Source organism: Pelecanus crispus, chromosome 1 (genome assembly GCF_030463565.1).
Source record: "Pelecanus crispus isolate bPelCri1 chromosome 1, bPelCri1.pri, whole genome shotgun sequence".
Classification (NCBI taxonomy): Eukaryota; Metazoa; Chordata; class Aves; order Pelecaniformes; family Pelecanidae; genus Pelecanus; species Pelecanus crispus.
In genome coordinates, this window is record NC_134643.1 from 144377587 (window position 1) to 144403535 (window position 25949).

Genomic DNA, 25949 nt, shown 5'->3' on the forward strand with positions numbered 1-25949 from the left:
GCACATGCTCAGCATAACTCTGTGAAGTACGGAAGCCCAGTTCTTTGCAGATTTAATCTCTGCTGAACGTGCGCCAGCTTCTCCGGACCTCTGCTGGCTACACACCCACCCAACCCCAGTGTGCCAGGACATCGCGAGACTTGCTCCAGCTGCACGGAGCAGCTCCAGAAAAGCATTTCCAGTACAACCCGGCTCCCTGCTCCTTCTATTCTGGGAACAGACTAGGAAGCCAGTTTCTCCTTCCAGTCTCAATGCAATCCCTGTTAGCACCTGAACACGATGGAGGAAAAGAAGGAAGCAGGCTCACCGTGATACAGAAGGATGAGGTGCATGGGAAGCAGGTATTGAAAGAAGAGGAGGTGGCAATCAGAAAGCAATAAACGGTGCAGGGAGGCACCGACAGAGAAGGAGAAGCACAGGGAGAAGGACTAACAGCAGAGGCAGAGCAGAAGGGACTGGCTGGGAGCAGTGTGAAAAGGCCACAGCCTAACCAGCAGGATGGGGAAAGACAGGACTAGCCAACGATGCTGCGCTCTACATCCCTCTGCTCTGACACCCCAAACATAGGCTCATAGAATCATTTAGGTTGGAAAAGACCTTTAAGATTAACATGGCTCTATTCTGCCCTGCGCACTCCACCCCAACTATACCATAAACTCCACTTGTGGTTTTGTATGAAAGCTGGATTAACAGCTTGGTGCCATCGAACTGGAGAGATCCCTGTTGTCTTCAAATGTGTCCCCCTCTGCTGCCCTAAACTGCACAATCCCATCATTTCATAGCGCTACTACTTCTAACACTCATTTGATCATACAGTAAACTAGTAGTAGGTATGCTTCAACTCCCTAGAACTGCAAAAAAAGTAATGGGGAAAGGGGAAAGTAATAATTTGGGGTTTTCCCCCTGGTTACTGAATGTAATCAGTTTACTTTGTCATCAGATGAGCAAAAAAGGCAATGTAGGGGAGGCAGGAGGTGAGCAAGACCACCTACTATTCGTAAAAAGCTGTTAATCCAACTTGCAGTGTCCTAAAGGTACACTAAGCCTCACTGCTGGGGGCAGGGAGGAGGGGTCTGCAAAGAAACCCACCCAAACAAAACCAGAATGCAGCCACATAAATGAGGATGATTTCACAATAATGACAACATAGACCTTAATTCTGGCATTTTAGAATGTGTTTACGTTTGGCTATGGAACTTTAATAAAAATGAAAAAACCTTATATATGTATCACAAAAGTATTTCAGTTAGGAAAAGTACATTTAGGCACCAGGATCCATATCTTAAAAGCCTTCTAAAGTTTGGGGGAAGAACAAAGGCTATTTTAAAAGTCTGATTCTTTTCTGAGAAAGTCAAGTATACAGTAAATGAAAAACCAAAACCTCAAAAGCACCTTTAAATACCCACTGCTAGGCAGTGGTACTCTTGCCCCAGAAACAGTAATCCCCAATACGAACACTGTCGCTGGTCATGAGAAGTCAAAACCTAACAACATAGGAACCTGACATGGATAACATGTTTAGAAACTACGTAATAAATCCATTTATCTGTTAAGACTGGTTAAAAGAACAACACACACTGGGAGCTACTCAGGAAATAATTAGATACTCATGAAGGAAATGAGCCACTAAAACATGTGCAATGTTTGATTGATCAAACAACCATTAAAATAAAGGTGTGCTAAGAGAGACGGCTACTGTGTGCTTTGAGACACATCCTCAACAATATGCTCACTAAAAACTATTTTTTCATAGTAACTGCAATTAAAATCTCTGCCCAGCTTCTCTTCTTTTTCTCAAATAAGATCAAGTCTATCTTTAATGCAGAGAGCACTTACATGCAACAACAGAAAAGCCACAAAGACATCAGAAATGCAGATTAAATTAACTGCAGGTGAAGTGGAAGAAGAAGGAGGAAAAGATTTGCATTTCCAAGAGGCCTGTCTGGTACTGAGTAACAAGCAGGTTGGACAGATGTGTTCAGAAGAGAAGTGGGGGTTTAGGTCTGACATACTAGAAACTTAAGCTCTTCTCAGTGCTAGCAGAAGGGGCATGATGTTTCCCTTACTTAAAATACAGAAAAATTACCTGCCCACAGAAATATGAAGCCTTGTCAGAGTAACTGTTCCCTGCATTTCACAGCCCTTTGTGTTACCAGCAGAGGAAGCATCTAAACCTCCGGTTTCTTTAACTCCAGTTTACCTACTTTCTTCAAAATTATTTATGGGGAAGATCTAACCATCAACAGGACCCCCTGAGTCTTTGAAGTGAGGACTGTAGGTAGAGCTGTCTCCTGGACTTAGAAGTGGATCACCAAAATTAGAGACAGGTGGCAAACTTTTCCCAACAATACCAGCTATTTCCAACTACTGAAAGATCTACTGATTCAATCTCTGACTAGCTTGAAAGAGAAAAAAAAATCCAGCTTTCAGAAGGGTTGTAAGCCTGCTTGCTTAGTTGGGTTGATGAGCAATGCTTCAGGAGAGTCACTAAAAGGCGGGCATGAAGCAGACTGAACCACGATTACTATTCCAGACAGCAGATGCCTAATGTGTGCTGAAAATTTTGTGACTCAAGTCTGTTTAAGAGACCAGGACTTCAAAAAACTTACCACCAGCTCCTCAAAGGCTATTAGGAAACCTGAGTGAACTGAAAGGGAAATGATGGTGCACAGGAAGGCAGGACAGTGCACAAGCATGACAGGAAATTCCCAGAAAAATGTGGTCATGACTCTTACGCACTTACTCTGCTCCACACATTTCATGTTGTATTGTTTTCTAAAAACCTTTTACTATTACCCATTAAGCAAGAAGACAGCCTCTCATAAGGCAGTTGTGGAAAAAGAAACAGGAGTACTCCTTCTTTCCTCCCCTATCTTGTACTTATGCCACAACTAAACAACGAATTTGAAGAAGAGATTTTTCTCACCATTTCCTAGACTGTCGCTGCTGCCAGGAAAGCCTGTCTTCTGCTGTCACCCTTCCTCTGCCTTGTTTCTGCAGGTCTTGCCCCCATAAGTGAACTCAGATGTTTACATACACTGCCACTCTTGGCTCTTCCCAGAGTTAAATCCACAGGATTCTTATTCACAGGATTTGGATTTTCTGATTTCATACTGCTGCAGCACAACAACAAGGAATTACTGAAGATGGAAGTTGTCAGAAGAGTAAAGGTCTTCAGTCCATCCCTTCCCTACTCATCATCATAGTTGAAAGTCTGATCTTAAATTTTTTATGTTCTCAAGAAGTTAACTTCCTTGACAATTTTGCCCTCAAATTCTAATTAGAGTACGATGAAGATACCACCAGTTAAATAAATTGTGATCATACTACATTAAATCTATTCCCCTCCCAAATTAACAAGGTATTTTTAATCACCATTCAGCAGCACTGCTTTTCAGCCTATCTGATCATCTTCAATCTCCTTTCAGAACAGCCTTCTGATGTAAGGAGCCTCACTGCACAGCCTATTAAACCCTGTTGCTGTGCTACATTTTAACGGAAGCCTAAGTTTTACAGATACAAATGGTCTAGACCCCCTCCTTCCCTCTGGCCATGTATTAAGCAATGCATCTTACTCACAATGAGTTAGTGCTTCTAATTCCTGCAATAGTTAATTTTATGGAGACAATTAATTTTCCCTAAGTCCTCCCAACAAAGAAGCAGTAATAAATACACTAATTTATTATGACACCAGTCAAGTCTCAAGTGGAATGCTGATTTGGGGAAGAACACTGATCTGATCCCTTCCCCCGAAAAAACACCATGACAAAAAACAAACCCCAAACTCTCTAAAACAGAGAGCAACATGCAAGGCAGCATGTCAGCTATCCAAGACATCTCTAAACCACACTGCTTTCTGAGGTGGCACTACAGTGACGCTAAGGGCAGACATCCATGGACACAAGCACATTTCTACTGATTGAATAATCTGTACTTCTCAAAATTCCAGCAAACACATAAAAGGGGCACTATTCTGCATTTACTTCTTCCCAGAAAATGAATGCTGACAGAAGCAAAGGACAGGATGGCATCGTTGTTGCCACAATATAAATCCAGAATACTTAAAAGAATAACACACAATTTATTGACAACTGAGCCAAAACAATTTCACAATGTCACATTTTATGCGATCCAAGAACAGTATAAAAGTAAACAAAAATTTTTAAAGAGCTCTTGTATATGGAGTCCAATTGCTTTTAAAGGAAAACAAATTACACAAATGCCATTTTCAATAGCAGCTTGTCTAACACATGGTTTAATTTAACAGGTATTAAAGATATTGTAAGCATGGACAAGCTCTTCTGGCAACTGGTAACACCCATCAAACTTTAATGTTGAGAAGGAAAAAAAAAAATCATTGTCTTCAGACATCCAAGATTAATTTTTTATTTCTTGCTTCCTTCAAAAGTAACCATAAAAATGAACTCACTTATCCTCAATAAACAGCTCATCCTCACGTATTTTGTACAATTAAGTCCAGCACATTCTTCCATTGTTTTGAACCTACACCGCTTTGATCTCCCGTTTCCAAAACAACAGAACTACAAAAGCATTCTCAAATACACCTTCCAGATCAGACATGCGCTCCCCCATACACACACCCATTAATGGCACAAATTACTCTGTTCCCTTTAGACTGCTGTTAATCACAAGCTTTTCTAAGTGTAAATTTAAAGTTTAAATTGACTGTACAAAAGACATAGCTACCCGAACAACAATAAAAATACCCCTTTCTTAGTACCGTCTCCATCTTTCTTTCCTGGAAGCACACCAATGCCTTCTCGCAGCGCTGGGAGCCACCCCAGCCCTCCGGAGCTGCGGGCAGCGGGTTCCTATGGACGGCCAGCTCCAGCAGCGCCTCTGCGAGCGCCGCACCACGCCAGCGTCACCGCGCTGCCTGATGGCAGGCGCTCCTCCACATCCTTTCAGCACAGGAGCAGGACACGGCTCCTGTCTCAGGCGCTGGAGCAGGAGCAGCACGTGCCGACAGCTTCATGATGCAGCGTTGCGGAGGAGAAACTGGAGGGGTACTTGACACTCTTATAAATACAGTTTTTCCTATCACACACTGTCAATAGTCACACGCATCTCACTAATTTCCAAAGTACTCTGATGACCTTATGGCTACTGCTCTCCCCAGACAAAACCGCTATAGGCTAAGCTGCCAACCATTCTGTACTGTGACAGACACCTATTACTCACCCCCACCAACCTGATACAAAGAAAACTTTTAACTCAAGCTACATAGCTAAAAGACACAGTTTAACACAAGAGAAAGTCCACTTGCAGAAAATGAGAAACATCTACATTTACTGTATTGTGCTTCGCAAGCACAACTGTAATATGAAGATCAATAAAACCCCAACAATTTTTAATGCTCCTTAAAAAGCATTATACTTACTGCCTTTGATAGCAAGGTAGAAAGGAAAGGGGAGAAAGAGGGAGAGAGAGACCACACCATTCCATCCTCAAATGAAGCTTTCTCACTGGTACGTTTCTTTCTGGTGTCACCAGCAAAACTTTATTTCAAATATCTAGGCAAAGTAATACAAGACTCAGGAAGTGAGGTCTTCTGCCTTTGGAAGGCTGTAACTGAAAGTTACAGTGTCAAAGTATCACCAATTTTAGGAAGTGCTTTACAAAGGAAAACCGTGAACATGAGCCAACGAAGCCAAAAAGGAGAAGAACTGAATCTTTACATGACTCTTGGTTTATTTCTATTCACACAATCACACTACTCATTTATAATCAGGACACCACCGTAAAGTTAAGAAATACTATCACTAGTACCCACCTGAACACCAGATACAAGGAGTTTAAAAATAACAGTACACAAAAAAAACCCCAAACATGTGACAGAGCAGAGAACTGAACCCCAATGTCCAAAATCCCAAACCACTACCACTGAATCATACTCTCTCTTGCTTTGGAGAGGCATGATTAAAATAGGCAAACAACATTTTAGGACTGGTATTTCACAACAACTAGAAGAGGAGGTCAGAAAAGGCATTGCAGTAATACAGCTGGGAGACAGAGCAATGAATCTAAAGCAGGATTTTTGAAGACTGGGAAGAAAAACTTAAAGGTGCTTTTCTGTTTCTACTAAGTATTTGAAAAGAGTAATTTAATTGTCTACTTTGAAGATTCAACTTACCCTTCCAAGTAGCTACTGTGATTGGATTATATTAGAAATCCTCCTGAAGTCATGGCTTTATTTCAAAGATCTTTGCTTAAGATAACTTTATTATATACAAAATGCTATACTACTGCAAATCAACAGGTAAGAACATTATGAATCCATTTAACTAACACTGGTGATACATCCTATGACAATACACATTTTATGTATGCTTTATAAATACAACCCTACGAGAAGTAACTAGCACCTACAACTTGCACAAAAAGAATGTTACCTGATCTCTGTAAAGAAAGTAACATTACAGTAAAGGTACTATAAATTCATATAGTAAGTTAATTATTCCACACAAACACTTCTAGAGTTTGTCTACACAGGATGTTTCCAGCAGACCCAAAGCAGCTCTGCCCTGGCTGCCATGCGTACAGCTTCCAGCTACTTCAGCGTGGCATGGAGCTCCATCTAACATAACCTAGCGTACACAGGGCTTGTCAGCTCAGGTTCGGTGATGAATTAACCACAGCCACCTGGCTCCCGACCAGCTCAAAGCACGGGCCGAATTTGCAACATAGCATTTAGACACAACTAAGAGCGTCTCGTAACGAAATTGCTTACTCACCTTATTCACCTCACTTACTTCATCTAGTGGAATAAACTACTCACCCATATTGCTACACGAAAAGCACTCACATGGAAGTTCAAGGGCCCTGTTTATTCACAGCCAAGTTTACTGAACTCCCGATTTTCCAGGTAGAAAAATATGTGCTTAATGAAAGTCAAAACCAAAGTGAACAATCTTTGCTGACAGCAAAACCGATGGCACCCAGTAGCCCGGACAGTATTTCACACAATACATCTCTGATCCTTGTGAAGAAAAGACAACTGCTAACGGCTCCAGGAGGTATATTAATAGCAGGTATCTCACCAATAAACCTTCTGCAGGACTCTGGATCTCTACTCAAGGTTGCACTGTTTGTTCACGCATACAGGAAACCAAACCTAAAAGCCAGGCAGCGTACCATAGGCAACGCAGCCAAACAGCTACACTGGAAACTTAAATCTTTCTAATGCTTTGTTTCATTTGTGGGGGAATAGCACATCCATGGCACACACACCACAGAATGATCACAGTCCAAGCCTGTACCATAAAATGTGGCACAGTAATCTCAAAATTTATTTCTACTACTTACCAGGTAAAAACATCACTCGGTTTTTAGGAATTGGCTTCTGTTTCAATGAACTGGCTACTAGAAGCTAGCAGACAGCAGGGGCATAAAGAAAATCAAGGGCTTGTGGTCCCATCTCCTATAAAAATATGGATATGTGATTTTTATTAATAACAATATTAATAGACCTAAGTCTATTTGGTTTTTATTCCATTGATGAGTTTCAAATTTTAGGGAAACTCCCTAGCTAATTCAAATACCTATGAAAGTTCATGAGAATAGGAGGCCTAGCAGAAAGCAAGAAGCCCATCTTTACACCTAATCAGGTATCAGAAAATCTGTTCAGGAGCAAGTGGATGCAAATACCCCAAATGCAAGGCAAAAAGCATCCAGCAGAACTTTCACCTTCCCAGACACTGAAGTGAATCGGCCGTAAGACACAAACCCACAGGAAACCAGACTTCATTAGTTCCGGTACTCACGGAAATACCTGATTTCTATAAATGGTAACATTTTCCACATAACATCTACTGCGAGCTTCTTTAGCACGTCAAGCTCGGTACCCTGCAAGGCATCTCCATGCCCTACCCTAGACATTCACGTGCAAGCTACCCAAATATTTTCCCTTCCAAATGTTATTTTCTTTAAAAATACATTAAATATTTCCTTTAAAAATCCACAGCTAGTCCTATTTATGTGACTATTTGCTGGGTGGAACAAAGTTAGATGCTAAGCTGGAAATACCATAACAGCTGAGTATTTTAACTGGCAACACCCTTGTAATGACATGCCTGTGTGTCATATCAGCTATAGACTCCACAACCTTACAAATCTGACATCTCCCAGCTTAAAAAAAAAATTAATTTAGCAGGTTTAGCAGAATTTCACATGCACATTTGCACAGACTTTCTTGCATTGAAAATACCCAAGAGCATTGTATAAAGTGTATATTTATGAGTTTGACGCTTGTCAGTAACAATCTCAGTAGCCAAATCAGGCAGATCTATACGCCATCCCTCCAAAACTGGGTAAAACTTTGGTGCCATGCCATTTTACAGTTTATGTTACAGTAATGTTTCTGTAAAATAAAAATCCAAAGTAGAGGTCTTATATTGTTTTTAAACACTGAAATTTTATCTCTTTCCATATAAAAATCAATAGCCTTATTACCCGTACTGTTCCATCAATAGAGGTGTGCACTATTTACATAGATTAGCAGTGTTATACAAGGAACTTGTCCTAAATAAATATAAATTGTATAACAAGGATGCTGCAATTCCTTGGGCATCCAACGCTGCTGGGCTTAGAAGATTTTTTTCCCCCCAAAATTTGAAAGCAAACATACGGCAATACAGAAGAAGACTATGCTACTTTTTCCTTAACACGGGCACCAGATGTATTGTGAAAAGACAGGTTTATTCCCAATTTGAGTATTTCCTGACAGTTTGTTGCTGCATTTTGTAACTTGAACTTTGCTGACGTTTCTTTTGTCACATTTTGCACAAATAACAATGGGGGGAGAGTGGCGAACTGAGGTAACACTGGATTCAGTAATCCAGTAGATATCGAAGTCTTGATTAAAAATGTTTCTCCTGATTAAAAGCAACCCACCCATGAGAATCAAAGAGAGGGAAATTTGGAGACATGCCAGTTCATACAATAACTATGTTTATTTGTCTTAATAAATATTTAAGAAACATGACTTGTGGTATTTGATGTAACTGAGCCTGTGGTTAAAAGGCCTCTCTCCATGACATAAGCAAATACACTCTATCCTCTTTATTTGTCCAACTTCTCTTCAACATTCAAGGCTAATCTAGTTTTAGGTCAGGAAAAAGACTGTGGTCTATCATTTTAAACAAACCATTGTAGTAAAACGTGAACAGGAAATTCCTAACTACACTGTTCAAAGAACAATGATTAGAAAAACAACGCTAGCTCACAAAGTACAAGGAGCCTACGAACTATCACAGGACAGTTTGGGTGGAAAATAAAAATCAAAACCACACATATATAGTTACCTCGCTCATTTTTTCTTTCCCCCCACTGCCCCCTGCTCCCCACCCCGTTCTCCCCACCGGGGCCAGGGGTCCTTCAGACCTTGCCGAGGGAGAATCCGATCCGAAGGGGGAAGAGAGCAGTATATACAGCTCTGTCTGATACCTTGGAAATATCCGGCCTGCGGGAGTTAGCGCAGGCATGCCATTCATTCCACAACATATAAATGCCCTCTTTAGAGCCTCATCTAAGCAGCAGTTTCATTTGGATTTTGAGGCACAGGTCTGCCTTGTTTTTCAATAAGCTGCAAGCTATTTTTACCATAAAAAAAAAAAAAAAAATTTAAAAGTGTGCATGCTAGCATACAGAGAGTATACAAAATGGGTAAAATGTGGACTCAAGGAAAATCTCCTGTATTAGCATTCTATTCATAGCACAGATTTCCCTCTCCTTAAAAAAAAAAACCCCAAAAAACAAACAAAAAAACACTAAAAACCAAAACAAAAATCAACCAACAAAACACCACACCACAAAAAAACCCAGCAAAACCTAAACCCCCAAAGCCCCACCAAAATTAGTATATTCTAAATTCTACCAGGTATAGTATCTTAAAACGTTCAGAAACTCTTTAACCAAAGTGCTCTGACAACTATTTGGAATTTATTCTCGTAAAAGTCTGGACATCTGACATTTTCACTAATGGGGAGTAAAAAACCAATGTATTCTTAATTTGAGACAGAAATCACAGTAAAGGGGAAAAAGGGAACTACATTTTTAACACAATGTACTAGCATTACATTAAGAGCCTATTAATCTGTATAATATCTCAGGAAGACTTTTTTTTCTTTACAGGAGACATATCCTAAAAATATCTGGATACAGGTATTAGTATTAAAATCTTCATCCACTTTGAAAAGTAAGCTTCAGAGCAGATACATAAAAGGCCAAAGACAGAAAAATGCACATATGATCTCGAACGACTTGCATTTTAAAGAACACCATTCATGGACTGAAGGGCGGGGAGAAAATTTCCACAGCCAGGACACTGTCCACAGTTTTGGGGTGTTCCTAATGGAACCAGAGTTCTGGACACAGGGTGATTTATTTTTTAAAGAGGACAGAAAAGCCTTTTATAAATGTTCCATAGATTCTAAATGTAAAGAAGAGAGACTTACGGTTGTGATTAAGGTAAAAATTAAACATTATTTTCTTTATCAGCTGACTTCAGAAAGAATAAAACAAGTATCTGAAGAACAGTGTGGGCAAACGGTCATATGTGCAAAACTTCAAAAACCCCAGATGTTCACATACCATATGTAATTTCATAAAGGAGATATTCCAGAAATTTATTACAGTAAGTTTTAATGCTAAAATGATGCAGTTGTTTTTTTAAAACAAGAACAACAAAACTTTTTAAAAATTCTGAACCCCTTACGTGTAAGGCATTAGAAGAAAAAAACATTATCAATATCCTCTTTCAGATACTATTTCCAAAAGAATCGGGTAATGGCCAAAAAGCTTCGTGCAATTCAGAAACCAGAGAAAGAGAGAAACTATTTAACTCAGGGATCCAAACCGAGTCCTGGTCAATAGCAATGAAAGTGTATTATCGCCTGAAGAGTTGTTTGGCAGATATTGTGAAACAGAACATCTCCTAGCAGGCAGATGTCCAGAGAACAAGATGGGCTACATCATCCTGTTACTGAACAGAAGCCCTGAACAGGCACAGACAGATCTACAAGATTACTCCCAGAAGTAGCTTACCTAACATGATATTACAATATACTCTGGTACAAGAGAGTTCACTCTGTACCTGTAACAAGGTCTACACACAAGGCACTTGATATTTCAGTGGAAGGGAGAAGTTTACAAAAATGGACTTTTTTCCATAATTCCTGGAACTTTATCTAGTCTGTCAGATTTCCAGAATATTGTGACAAATTTTATGAACATTTGTTCAAAATAAATAGATATGTAGATAGATATGGCTTCATCCATATGAACCATCCGGTGTCTTGCCTTTTATTAAGGTATAGAAATACATTCTATGACTTGGCTTAGCATGAAAACAGGTTTACATCTAAGCTCAATGAAATGTTCAAGTCTTTTTTAGATGCCCTTCTGGGCAAACCTAAGACTTTTTTTCTAAGCACATGACACACTCCTAGAGGAGAAAAAGTTGGGCTATCAAAATTTGTGCCAAAATTCCCACAAGCTGTTTCTGAAAACACATTAAAAATGAAGGTAATTGATAATTCCCTAAGATGCCTTTGAATCCCTAAGAACAAATCCAGTACAAAGAATTAGGAGGTTCTGAGTGCCATTGACAGTCAATGATAGGAAACAGTACTGTGCTTTTTTCTTTTTAAAAAACGAAACAAAACTGATCATGGCTCAGCAAATCTTCCACAGCTCATTTCCCACAAATGTTTCTCAACTCCAACTTTCCAAACTGTAAAGTCAGAATAATGTTTACCACCAGAAGCATTGAGGCTATAGCCATCAGAAATCTTGTAGGTGATAAGTTGCCTGAAATTTCAGATGATTAAATGACATTGCACAAAACATCCACATACTCCTTCCTACAAATTTGTGTTTGAATACCTGCTCATGGACTAAAAGGGCTTTTTGTTCTGAAAGCCTTCTATCATGTTTAACTGAAGAAATTTGTAACACTTCTCCAAAACTTCATATAAGCACATAGAGAAAACTATTAAAAAAGACAACCAGGAATTTGCAAAGCAGCTTATTTTACAACAGGAAAATAATTCCTGGAACTGGAAATACAGTATCTTCATAGTACCATCAATCAAACAGAATCCAAAAGTCAGCCTGATCATAAACATCTTGACATTTTACTCCAAAAATAGGCTAAAAGGAAACATTGGTTTTTTAAAGCAAAAATGAAAGGATTTATTTCACAGTTTCTTGGAAAAACATTTGTAGCTATACCTTATTCAAAAAAAAAAAAAAAAAAACCCAAACCAACCCAAACAAAACAAAGAAAATCCCAACCTACCACTTTAACACTGCTTAAGACAAGTATGCAGGGTTCAGCAGTTAATTTTTTCCCTCATCATCTTCCTGAAAAGAAGGCACTTAACTAACACACTTCAAGAATGGTAACCACGCTCCACACTGCAGATTTAAATTTAAAGGGATTTACCTTAAACTAGCCATTCATTAAGATAAAAAAAAATGCTTCTTAAATTCAGTGCATTATATGGTGTTACGAGAAATCAAGAAGTTGTTTAGCTGAATTAGTACAGAAGAGTCTCAAAGTGCAGAGAGCCATTAAATACAAACAACACGAAAGGAAGGATCAGGGCAAGCCCTAGGATCTCTTGTTCCGTCTCTGTGAATCCTCCCCTTGACTAAAGCAAAAGGTTTAAGAAAAGGTTTATTTCTTGGACTCCTATATAAGTATGTTGTAGCTACTTTTGATTAATACAGGTCCTGTAACTGGAGAGTCACTCCTTTCTGAAATCCTGACTATAAACAAGTACATCAAAATACTGGACGATGTGTGCATTAAGCTGCAGTTTCCAAGGGTCAAGAACTGAGTGAAATCAAAAAGAAGTTTTCTTCCTCTTGATGATATGAGATTTACTCACAAAGTTCCCCAACACAAATTTATGGCTAACCAGTCCAGATGCAAAATAAAGCTGATCCAAAAATACCCGACCATTTTTTAATTAAAACGCTCTTGCTTTTCTTTTGAGGAAATTAATTTTTTTAAAACCTCTGTGAAACATGGAGATTTAGTCAAAACTATGTCTTTTGCCATACAGACAAGATAGAAGCATCCAAAAAATCAAACTGCGATTAAGAAATAGGCTACAATGGATTATCAAAGTACTTCTAAAAGAAGAATTCACTGTCTGAAGCATTATCAAATGAAGAAACTGGAAGCTCACACGTGTAGGTGTATTTAGGGAAGGACTGTATTTGATTACTCAGAGGAATCTCAAGACACAAGAGAAATGAGACCATTTCAAAGGACAGTATTTTTAGCCATCTGTTCTGCAAGCTGGTACTAGTAAGCATTTTTCTAAACAAATACTTCTGTAATTTAGTTGGGCCAACTGAGTAGCTACATTAAACACAGAAGTGGAATTCAAATGCCCGTGCAGAGTCTTGAGCACATGGTGCCTATTTATCACAAATCTCAGTACACCCATAACTACAACAGCACCACTAGGTTTTTCCTTGAATAAAGTATGAGCTGGCAGAAAAGCAAAGATAAGACAACTCAAACCAACACAAAGTAGCGTGCACTTTGGGTTTTTTTAATATCATCACTCAGTACACTGCATACGGTTGGACATATGCATATGAACATGCAATATGAATATGTGTTCTTTAATTGAATTTTGACAAATTATCTATTGCATTTCCAGTCTTTACATGCATTTCCAATTATTTTTTCTATGATATAAAGGAGATGTCAGTTACACTTTCTCTAATTCATAACCTGATGATTATCACTAATTTGTGTTAGTCATCAATTATGGTGTTAGAGACTATTTAGATACTACTAAAATTGATCTATGATCCAACAGTCATGATGGTCATTAAATCAATTTTTCTTCGGTTTTGTGGTTAACTTATTCTGAAGTTTGGGGTTCAGGGATTTTTACCTATGTGCCGTATCATATCTTTCATACTGTGAGTCTTACTCTTATCCGAAAGATGTAATCTGGGGGAAGCAAAAGACACACAAGTGTTTAAACAGTAATTTCCAAACACATGCAATACTTTCTCCATCTACTAATTATCCCTATATTGCCAAAAAAAACCCCAATGGTAGTTTACTTTTTATTCTGAAATTCCCCTTTAAGCATGCACGGAATTGCTGTTCAAGTCAAGTAACTTTGGACTGTATCCTCCTTTGAGAAGTGTGTCACAATTTGTTTATGCTATAGAATTAGATAATTACGCAGCACTTCAGCGGCCTTCCCAAACATGGATAAGCCACTCTTTCTAAGAATGCGTTGTGTATTAAGTTTTTTTAAAAGTCTTATTTTCAGCTGTTTAAACTATAACCCAAGATTAAATAAATCAATTTTGAAATATTATGCATTTTCACCTTTGATACCAAACTTTGCATTTTGCCATAAAGAATCCTAATCTCTGTGTGTGTGAAAGTGCTTCAGCCTAAGTACAATATAAATCAAAATAGTTTCAACAAGATTGTCCATAGATATTTCATCTTGAAAATAACTCTTTCAGAGAGCTATGAAAGATAGCCTTTGATTCTCCATTGCTGGTTCAAGGGTGTTGGTATCACTGTACTTTATTTTTGTCCCATTGCCAATTAAATATACTGAAATAGAAAAGTCTTTGAAAACAAAAATAAAAAAAACTAGTCGCTTCAGTTTTCAGTATTCACTAATTCAGCCTTTGATGGCAATCAGCTCCTTCAGCCAAGAGAGCTAACAGCACAGCACAGAATCGCCTCCATCCTGCAAACCACGGGGAGACCACCAAGCTGATCACCTGGATGCAAGAGCCTTTCGTACTCCAGCAAACACCCACAAAAAGACAGGCAGAAAAACAAACTGAGAAATATTGCAGATTATTTGATCACGCAACATGTATCTAGAGCAAGCCTCGTCAGGAGGCTAGCTGTATTAAATGGCTGACTCAAATGATTCAATGGGCCATTAAAAGTGACAGATCATGTCTCGCCATGCTTTTAGCACACCTTAATTGTACTAAGTCCAAATTAACTTTCCTATCTGGAACAGAATCAAGAAACGATCAAGACCCTTGCAGAATGGCAGAACAAAGCCTACATCCCCGTTCCCTTGCCATTGATGACTAGTTAAGAACCAAGGGATTTATCTCCAGGGAATAGTCTTGGGATTGGTAGCAAGGCAAAAATACAACATCAAAGTCCCTGCTCCTCTCCATAAAAGAGAAAAAAATCTTGTTCATCTGATTCAAATATTACGATCTCCTCCTCTACAACCTGGCGATTTCAACCTTCACCCATTCAGTCCCTTAAAAAATTCTCTACTCATGCTGTCACAATCTTTTGACGAGTTACAGCTCCAAAAGCTGCTGACAGAGCATCTTCCAAGTCCCCCCAATAGCTGCTCTGTGGTTTTTGTTATTACCTCAACATGCCCTTTCACACTCCACCCTTCCCCAGCTACACCCTACACTTCTACACCCAACTGAGATCTTGGAGGTGCTCCACTGTCAAGATCCTCCCCACATCTAGCTGATGTTATACCCAGTTCCCTCTCACACACAACTCTGAGGTACCGAGCTGCCAACATCCTCCCCAGACACCCATCTGGTCCTAGATTTAATTTTCTCGTGCACCAACTTTGCTCCCTGCCAGCGATGGCAACGCTCACCACTGACTTCACCAAACCTTTCATGAGTGTTTCCAAGCTACTGCTGATACCCCAAACTCAGTCCCCAAATCGGTTCTGCTGCCTGTAGCCCTCTTACTTCTTAATAGCCATTTCTGTACTGCTACTCAACTGCAAAACTGACCCTGATGCCTATTTAATCGACTTCTGTTGGCTTTTACACATCTGTCATGTCTGAAAAGTGAATCCTTCCTTTTAAGCATAACTTGAATCTTATTTAGAGATGTGTTGTTTTACTGTAGGGCTATTTTAAAACTCAGTAGACAGGACTGTCATTCACAAAGAGGATTTACTCAAAGAAGGTTTTAAACTGACTCATCACTTTTGCCTAAGCCAATTCCTTATTGAATTAAACTTAATTGACATAAGCCACTTATATAGCCATCTGCCCTGAAGGTAAGTCAGCTTAGGAAACTAAACCGGCTGAAAACTATCCACCCCAAAAAGAGCCAAATGAAATACTGCACAGGTTTTTATTTGCTAATTCATCTTACCATAAGGTCGGATAAGCACTGGTGCCAGTGCAAGAGAGGGGCAAGACCATGAGGCTGGCAGGGAGGACACTGCTGCTTCTAGCAGCAGCTAACCAGTAGCTCAAGGGTGCTGCATTGCGAAACTTTGCTGAGCGTGCATGCTGCTCTGCCACACCAGGTGGAGAGGTAGGAAAAGCACCTAGAGCGTGTTTTTTTAGCTAGATTCTTTCAACGAGAAACAAGTTGAAGGTTACTTAAAGGCTGTGTTAATGGCTGGCTTTGCTGGTGAATGTGAACTGTCACATCTGCAGCAGATAAGATATTCAGGAAGTTCTATTTTTAACCGTGGGCAGAAAAGTATTAGTTTTACTTTGTTTCACCAAAATATCAACTAAATACTTCTGTTCAGCCTCACATACAACTTGACAAACCTCTACCTTCTGGTAAACAACACAAAATTATAAACCAACATTACATTTAACAGGCAGCTCTATGAAGCTTGTTAACAGGACTTTGCTATGGAAGTTTCTATTTTTCTTTATTGCCTACAAGTCATTTGTTCTTATGTTTGCACAGTGCTGTCACTATATTTACATTCACTAAAAACACTTAGTTGTTATCTCTCAAACTAAACTTATCACTAGAATCCAAGCCTAACAAGGATTTTTTTTCTCCAGACAATAGAACTTAAAACCCAGCCCTAGCCTTGTGACATTTCAAATCTTGCATTCTCACATGGGCAGATTATAGATCCTGAAAAGCAGATGCTCCCCCCCCCCCCCCCCGACACCCTTTAGAAGACACGTTAATGCAATTACCCAATTTTCTTTTAACAATGCTTGGTGCTGTTCAATGACAATAAATACAACCATTATGCCTATATTGACTCAGATATATGTTGATTTATACATGTAAGAAACAGGAAAGCACCTTCTCCAACAGTTTCGAGCACTGACAACATCTGACAGATCATGGTTTCTCAGTTTGTAAGATCCAATTCATATGTGAGGCAGTCAATACCATCTCACAGAACCCTTCAAGAAAAAGCCCTCATAATATCTGCCAACACACTGAAGTCACAAGTGCTAATTTAGTCCTTTCTAGTACGCACAAAAATACAGTAAGCCAGGTGTCTGCATTCCTTATCTGATTGTTGAAAATACTTCCATTTAGAGGTAAAAACTACACATGCATACAAAAAACCCTTCACCTTTAACAAAACATTAAGAAGCTTAACAGCGTTTTTTTGTTAATGAGGTTACCGTAGCTTAATAGCAAGGATGCTTTAGCACACATGTACTATGTCTTGCAGTTTTATGCTACCTAAGATACATTTTCAAAGTATATGTATTTTAACCAGTAAAAACCAATTAAATAAACCATAATTCACTACTATTGTACTATAAGGAAAACCTTTTCACCTTTAGGAAGGAGTGGATGCCTCCCACCTCTACTTTCCGAGACACTGAAACAGTACTAAAGACATTTATAATCCTCAATGACTGGAGATGTAGCACTCTTTTTTTAACAATGTTGAATTACAAGAGTAGTTTATCAGAAAACGTAAATGCTCACTTCATACAGGCATTGTTTTTTCCCAAGCAACATAAATCTGACAAGAAAATAAAAGCTACTTACTTAAAACATTTAAATCGGAGAGCTGAGATCAAGAAAAAAAAAAAAAAAGGCAGTAATTTAAAATTATTTACCATGAATCAGCTGAGTAACATTTACTTGTTATCAGAATGTGTCAATCAAACAAAAGACTCAGCTTGAAGAACATACCTAATACCAACCAATCTTAATTCTAGGACATGTGCACCTACATTCATTTTTAATCATAAACATTTTCATGGAAGTCGCTCACAATATAAAGTTAATTATCCACCTGTTTGAGGACCTACCGGCCAGGATGAAAAAAGATACGAATGTATCTCCTTCCTGAAAGGCAGAGAAGTAGGTTTATTGTGGCATATATATGTGTGTATATATATATGTGAAACTTTCAAAACAAGTGTCAGCTACACCATGCCTTTAAAAATATTGCTGAATTATTCTGAACAAGGATACAAGTACAAATATGTGCAGATTGCCCAGGGAAGCTCAGGGCACCGCAGCCCATTCTTAACACCGTGTGCTGTCCCACGTATTCCCAGTCACATGCCAGGGGAGCAGTCACACAGCTTTCCCATCCACGCTGTGACTGCATCCAGGCTTGACTTTTGCACAGAAAATTCAGAACATCTGGATCTCAAGTACTACTTTATATGCAATGCTTTTAATATAAATTCTATCAAGTCCACTGTATTTACTGCTAACTTGATGTAACCAAAGGATGCAACTGCAGTGACCCAGATGCCTCAAGTGACAGAGATAAACTGGATTTCTTCCTTGCTGTGTTAAGAGAAACAACCAGGTAGAGAAGCTCTCCAGTTTCTAATGAAAGGATGGCTGTTCTGCCAATCCTTATGAGATATATTTAGCTATGTATAATATATATAGGTCAAATGATATATCATGCAAGGGAGGCAGTAAAAATAGATGGTCAGAGACAATGGGACTTCAAGCAATAGCTGACTTAAATCAGGCAAAAAAATGGAACTAGATTATTTCATCTAGAGAGCTAAAGGAGTGGAGAAACTACTCCAACATTTAATACCTCTTACTATTAAAAACATACCATATTTCTGTTTCAACTTCTGACCATCGGCTGTTATTATAAATCTACTAAACAAAAGAGCTCTAAAGTCTCCAGTATCATCTCTTTTTATGAACAGTACTCAAACCACTTCTTAAACACCTCTTCCACTGAATAAATTCAGCTCTTTTGCTCTCATGGGAGAGCATATTTTCCAGATCCATACTCATTCAATTTTATTTTTCTTCCTTTACAACCATCTCCATCTCTTGTGAGCTTGGCACTGACAGCCTAGAGAGCCAATTTATAAAATCAGAACTAAATTAGTATTTCAGTAGTTCTGCTCCCCTTTAAACGTTTTCAAAGCATCACTTCCAAAAACACATTTCTGTCCCTATAGGTTACATTGTATGTTTTACATTAACAGTCTGCATCACAGTCAAATAAAGCATGTGATTTAAATCTGTCCAGTCATCATAATATTTTCAGAGGGAATATTAAAATAACGATCAATAATCACTTTGTTTTCTTCCCATTCCACAAATAGTATTAGTTCAAACCAAAATTGTGAGTTAACACAGTTGATAAGCAAAATACAACAAAAAGGAAGTAGACTGAAAACACATATGAACTTGAAGCAAACTTTCAAAAATGGCAGTGGTACTAACTACTCTGTTGCCTTCATCTTTCTGATGCTTTGGAATAGAAGTACTTGAGTTCTCACACTGAATGACACTAATTGCAACTCTCAGTGCAGGGGTTTAAGCCAGGCCCAGAAAAATGCTATTTGTGAAAAATCTTTATTTAAATGCTTCTTCTGATTGTCTTTGGGTTGCTGAGTAATGTCAACTGGAGAGGTACATTCCAATACTCTAGGAGATACTCTCTTGCCTTGACAAAGAGGCCACTGCCTTCCTAACCGTATCACATGCTGGTGTGCCAAAAGATCCTTTGCCTCACTAGCGAGAGGCACATCTTCCAATTTTGGCAAAAAAAGTTTAGAAGCGATTCTCATCTACTTCACAACCCTCTGATCTGGCCTCAGAGTTGCTTCTCTCCATGTATCAAATAATGCAAGAAAATATATAAAAAAGTAGTTGTCACTAAAAATGCTCTCTTAATACAAAACAAGAAGCAGTTGAGTGACTTAAGTCTGGAATTTTCTAGCTTTGAATACTTGACATGAATATTCTCTTGATTTAACCTTCTTACTGGCAGCCTCCTACTCCTTTATAAAACCAAAGTGGGGAAAAGAGAAATCGGATCATGCAGCATTACACCAGCACGTGGGTTTAACAACTCGCTTTGCCACTTGCCATAACAGAAGAAACAACAGCAGTAATGGATTGTCTTTCTCCTACCCCACAGAGAGAAGAGGCAAACTGGATAATACAGACACTTGCTAAAAGCAAATAAATGATAAGAACGGGGAGTCCTGAAATAGTTCAACAAAAAACAGCCAGCACTTCTGGACTTTTCTGCCCATTACTCATTTGAGCATTTCTACTCTGCACCCCTAACAACACAGATACCTGCCTAGTGACTTTCTCAGGCTGACTCCTTGTTTCAAGCCCATTAGCCTTTCCTGCTTATTTCCAATCTCTACATTTCTGATTTTTCATCAATCTCCTTGTCCAGCACATCCTACGCTTCCTGACCCCCATCCTCACATCTCACACAGTTCTTATATTTCACCTTCCAACTATCTTCCCTTCTTCACCTAGACTTTGCATGCTGCCCCACGAGTGTGTTCTGACTCTGAAGATTCCTCATCCAAACTCAGTGCTCCTTCTTTTCCCTCGGGGGTTCCCTGTACAGCCGAGAAAAGAGCTGACACCCTCACACCCTGAACCCTCACCAGACCGGTTTCTTCCTACCTGTTTTCCCCTGCCCTACTGGTTTTCAGTCCAGTTCCCCTACTTTTTTCTTCCCAGGCTTCAGGTGCCATCCTCCTTCTCCCTACCCGCAACTCCCGATTGCTTTGCTTTCCACAACCTATGGTAATTTCCCCCCTCTGTCAAATTCCGAGGCCAACCCCACTTGTTCCCATACCCACCTCCTCTACAAGGCCGGGGTTTTTCTCCTGTGCTCAAACTAAGCAGCTTTTAGGTCTCAGAATTAAGACGCTGGTGAGGGCACAGGACAGAAAAACTCCCTGATTTCAATTAACGTACCAGCAATCCAGCTTGCAGGAAGTTTCTGCAAACGCAGCTGCTAAAACCTAAGTCTTTACCCAGCCCATACGGATTCTTCAATGCCTCCCGAACTGGCCCAAATGGATGACTTCTCCATGCAAAACCACTGCTACACCTTACAAGTTTAAAATCCTCACTCCAAAACAAGGTGATTTAAATCTTCAAACAAACAAGACAACTCACATTACGAAGCTGAAGGAAATGCTCCCTCTCCCCTAGCATCATTGCAAAAAACGAGCACTGTATTTTAACTGAAGTTTCCACATAGAACAGATCTAACAAGACTCACCAGCTTGGAAAGCTTTTGCCAAATTCCAACAGTTTTCGCTAAGATCTAAACACTTCAAAACACAGTCTTGCAACAAACAGCAACAGTAATAAGATCCTTGGTGCCAGGAGGACCATCAGTATCAACCACAAACATAGTCAGTCTTTTACAAGACCATTTACAACCCCCAGTTACGGACCAGAATCTCAATATAGCAAGTACGGTGCAAACACAAGATAAAAAGGCAGTTCACTGCCTTGAAGAACTTACAATCTATTAAGATAAAAGACAACTACTACCATGAGATGAAAACATGCACTGAATGGCTCCATTCTAAGATCTGCAGGATCTGCCAAACAACCCTCCGCAACCTATTCACTACACACAATCCACACAGATCGACACAGTATCTTCCCCAACCTAACCACCAATACCAAAGATGTTTCTCAAATCTGCTCATTTTATCACTCTTCTATCATTCTGCCTCTTTTTTCTTGATTTATTCCACTTCTTCTTACCACAGAAAATCATAAGTTATCCACTTCCAAGTCCTTTATCCCCTCTCGCTCTGTATTATTTTGACTTACCTCCCCTGCCCGCATCACCTTCTCTTTCCTGAACTCCAAAAATCCTTTATAAAGCACATTTCTCCTTCCTGAACTTCTCCAATTAGTATTTCCTTCTCTTCTTGGCTTCAATGGGAAAAACACTGGGGGGGGGGGGTGTGTTAGATTTTTTGGGTAGTGGTTTGTTTTGGTTTTTTTGTTGTTTTTTTTTTTTAACTCAAATAACTGCTTCAAATTAAATTCACTAACCAAACTATACAAAAGGCTGAGAAATCTCAGGGGGAATGCTGAACAGAAAAACAAACTACTAAGTGCCAGCTACAGGGAAAGAGGAGCCTGTGGGGATGCTTATGAGACTGCTGCCCATAGGAAAGCTTAGAGGTACTGATTCTCAGAGACCTGATCAAGTGCAGCATGGCCTGAGGTCCCATAGTTTTGTCCAATCCCTCCTGGACAGAAACGAAACCACTCAAATGCAGAAATGGGGGTCTGATCTCCGTCACTCTACGCCAAACTCAAAATGCTGAGGTACATACAAGTAGGTTACTCTGCCCTCCATTTTTTCAACTTCTTTTTGCTAAAATACAGCTTCGGTACCGTTTTCCTGCTGCTCTGACCTTTCTTTCCCAAGCTTTGGCAGAACACAACTAACCTGATCCCTTCCTACTTTGCTGCTGCCCACGGGAATCTGACAAAAACCATAAAGACTGGTCACTTGCTGCTATGCAGAACAGAGACATCTCACTAAAGTAAAAACAGCAGTCTATTCTCAACCAGCGATTAACTCTGCAATCATAAAACTAGCTACTTGAATTCTGTAGAAACTACAGATGATACGCGCTCATGAAAACATCATGTCTTTTCTATCTGCCCTAATGTAAATGTCTTCATCTCTGCTCTACAGCCTGTTCTTACCCAATGAGAAAAATAAATCTAAGTTTAAACATTGGTGTGAAATATTTAGACAAATTTTCAAGCATCATGTGGCATTTCAATTATTTCTTCAAAATATTAAGGCATAATTTTAGCAATACTATTTAAGTTCAATGGTAACTGAATTTAAACACTGTAGTAAATGGCTAAATCTTTTTCGTTATTGTCTGTATGCAAGATATTCCAGAAGACAAAACGGCATACCCTCTGAAATTTAATGGAAAGTATCACATGCAGAGAAGCCACAGACACATTGCTACGTCATTGGTTACCTTTGAAACAGCATATTACAAGTAAGCTACCATTAAAATGCATATGCATGTTGCAGAAAAAAAAAATGTGCTATCTAAAGCATACTAACAAATATTTAATGCCTCAGCAAAAAAATATGTGCAGGCACAAGTGTATCTAAATAACAAGACAAAAGATTTTGATCTGGTAGGTAAATATTTAGGCTATTTAAACAGTTATGTATCATTGTGCAAGACAGCAGGAATTGCTCAAATTACTACAGTCTTTAACCCAGACTGTGCTTAAATGTTTCTGTGGCCTGCTTAACATTCCAGGCATACTTCTGGCAAGGTAGCTCTGGCTGAGGTTCAAACTGTCCTTGTCCAACTTTCACTTACTACAAAAACATTCTTTAATATAGAAAAGCATACACAGAGACATATGTTTCTTATTTCGCAGACACCTAGAATACTGACACTTGTGTTTACTAACTCCGCGTGGAAATTTTTAGGCGAACGCTTTCAAGCGAGGGTGTATTTACTGGGCAGTACCCGCTACAGATAGTCCACGCTGCCACCAGTTCTAAGCTACGACGCTTCAATATTGCTTACAACGCAATTCCACTGAAAACCATAAAGCCTGCCCGTATTTATTCACCCTAATTAAAATGAAAAGGCCTAACTCGATCTCACCACGCACCGCCAGGCCCGAGAGACGTGAAAACGCTATCCCGAAACAACGCAGCAGACGGGTAATTTGTAGCAGACCGCGTATTTGTCAAATTAACTGCAGGAATTTACCGGTTTGCTTACCTCCACGCAGCGTTATCTTTTATGAGGAGGTAATCTACCAAATTACTTCAGCATGCCTCCAGCCTGCTGCTGCCAATTAGTTCAGCCCGGCTAATAAATCAGGATGGCCAAGCCATTCGGTTGCAGCGGGGCTGGTCCGCGATTTGGGGAGCGTAAGCACAGGCGGTGTGTTCCTGCCTCCCCATCTTCCCCCCCCTCCCCATGCAGAGACAACGCTTAGTCTGAGCGCCCGCCACGGGCAAAAAAAGCCTTAATTCCCGGTTTTCGGTTTGTTTTTTTTTTAATCTAATTCAACATTAACGCTGGCGGCAAACTCGGCAGCCGCCGAGGCAGGGCTCGTCCCCTCCGCTCTCCGCACGCATCGGCCGCCGAGGGCCGGTGCGACCGGGCCCCCCCTACCCCCGCCCGCCTTCCCGCCTCAGGGCGAAGTGAGGCGAGGCGGAGCGCCCCGCCGACAGCGGCACCGGCGGCCCCGCCGCCCACACCCTCGCCGCGGCCGGGGGAAGGAAAATGTCGCCGACGGGCCCGGCCCCGCCGCCGAGGGGGGAGAGGGCCTCCGGCCTCCCCGTCCCCCTCTCTCCGCGCCCTCTCCCCCCTCGGCGGCAAGGCCGGCGCCCGGCGGGGGGAACCGGGCTGGGGCCCTCCTTCCCCCGGGATCTCCCTCGCCCGCCGGCGGCTCCCGCCCCTTACCTGTCCCGAGGGTCGATCCACGAGGTCTGCCGGGTGTTGTGGTCGATGTAAAAGACTCGCCCGTCGAAGTCCCTGGCTTCCTCCCAGCCGGCGGGCAGCGGTAGCTCCGAGCTCTCCCGGCCCCGCTGCCCGCCCGCCGGCGGCCCGCCGCCCTGCCCCGCCGCCACTTGCTGCTGCCGCCGCCGCCGCCCGCCGCTCAACCACGGCATGGCCGCTCCGCCGCCGGGCCGCCGCCGCCGCCCAGCTCCCCTCGAAACTCGCTCCCCGCCCGCCGCCGCCGGGGCAGCTCCCGTCCCGCCCGGGCCGCGGCCGCCCGCCGCCTCCTCCTCCTCCTCTTCCTCCTCCAGCACTAACAGGCGGCCCCGCAGGGAGCGGGACTCGGGCGGCTCCGGCTGCGCCGCGCCGGGCTCATCCTCCCCCGCGCCAGCCCCGCTCCGCGCCGGGACCAGCCCCGCCGCGCTTCCTAACCCCGCCCGGGACCTGCCCCGCGCCGCCGCGGTTCCCAGCCCCCGAGCTCGGCCCGCCGGCCCGAGCGCCCCCGCCCCGCCGCTCAGCAGCGCCCCGCCGTCGCCTCCCCCCGCTCCCGCCCGGCGCCTGCCCCGGCCATCTTCCCTCCCTCCCTCCGCCAGCGCCCGGCCCCCGCCTCCGCCCCGCCCGGCTGTTCCCACGCCGCCGAGGGCCGGGCCGGGGGAAGGGGCCGGGGCGGGAGGACCCTCCCGCCCCGGCCCCTTCCCCCGGCCCGGCCCGCGGGGGAGGAGGGAAGCGGCGAGGCCCGTCCGGGCGGCCGCACCCCGCTCCGCGGAAGCCGGGCCCAAACCCAGACACGTCGGCTACGGAGAGAGGGCGGCAGCCCTCCGGCCTGGGCCCGGGCCGGGGGAAGGTGGCTGCGGCCTCACCGAGGCCCCGACCTGGCCCGCCCCGGGGCCTGTGCTCTGCCACGGCCCCTCGGGGATGGGGGGGGGGGTGGGGAGGGGGAGGCGAAGGTGCCCCCTCAAAAAGCCTCGGGGGTGCTGGGCGACGTGGATGTGCGTAGGGATGTGGGGAAGGGACGGAGGTCCGCTGCAGAGCCAGGAGAGGTGATGGAGGAGAGGTGTGGAAGACAGGACACGCGAGTCCCAGCGGTCACGCCGTATTGATGCTTGGATAACTGTGTGGTGGAAAATTACGCATCCGACTCGCCTGACATCTCAGCCCGGTGCCTTAACCTCATCCTGTAGAGCAGAAAGCAGCTGTGTCTGATTTGACCTGAGGCCGCTGGAGACCACAACGCAGAGTTCCAGCTACCACCTAGAATTAAATTCCCCAAAACTTAGTTAGAACGGAGTTGAAGTTGACCTGGGGTACTCTGTGCCTTTCCAGGATGCTGACTTCAGCTAAACCTTTGAAAATCTGGAAATAAACAGTTAAGGTAATGCAGGCTAAGCTGCTGAAAACTAGGAAAGGAGTTAACAATATCT

General features: G+C 41.8%; 1 protein-coding gene across 1 annotated transcript in view; it reads right to left on the reverse strand.

The window, feature by feature from the left end:
- The window catches only part of WWC3 (WWC family member 3), a 101565-nt gene extending 76960 nt beyond the window's left edge, over nt 1-24605 (reverse strand). The window contains exon 1 of the mRNA XM_075714012.1: nt 24493-24605. The gene's annotated coding sequence lies outside the window, so the exon portion shown is untranslated. The remainder of the gene's footprint in view (nt 1-24492) is intronic.
- Nucleotides 24606-25949: the final 1344 nt, after the last annotated feature.